This window comes from Penaeus monodon, chromosome 15 (genome assembly GCF_015228065.2).
Source record: "Penaeus monodon isolate SGIC_2016 chromosome 15, NSTDA_Pmon_1, whole genome shotgun sequence".
NCBI classification, from domain to species: Eukaryota; Metazoa; Arthropoda; class Malacostraca; order Decapoda; family Penaeidae; genus Penaeus; species Penaeus monodon.
The window spans coordinates 29,427,193-29,427,442 of NC_051400.1; positions in this window are offsets into that span (position 1 = coordinate 29,427,193).

The following is a 250-nucleotide window of genomic DNA, read 5'->3' on the forward strand; positions in this document are numbered from 1 at the left end:
GTAATAAGTGCCATCACAAGGAACAGAATGTATCATGCATCAAGTTTTATGATTGTTTCTTCCCGGCGCAAATTGACACAAATAACAAACTGATTTCCCCTCACAATAAAAAAACTCGATACTGACGCAACAACATCCAGAATCTGTGCTTTACCCTTTGTTCATTTCTTGACTTCGTCTTACGAAATACACCCACACGCCAATAAGAAACACCGAAATCCTTTTAGAATTCAACTCATCACAGAGGATT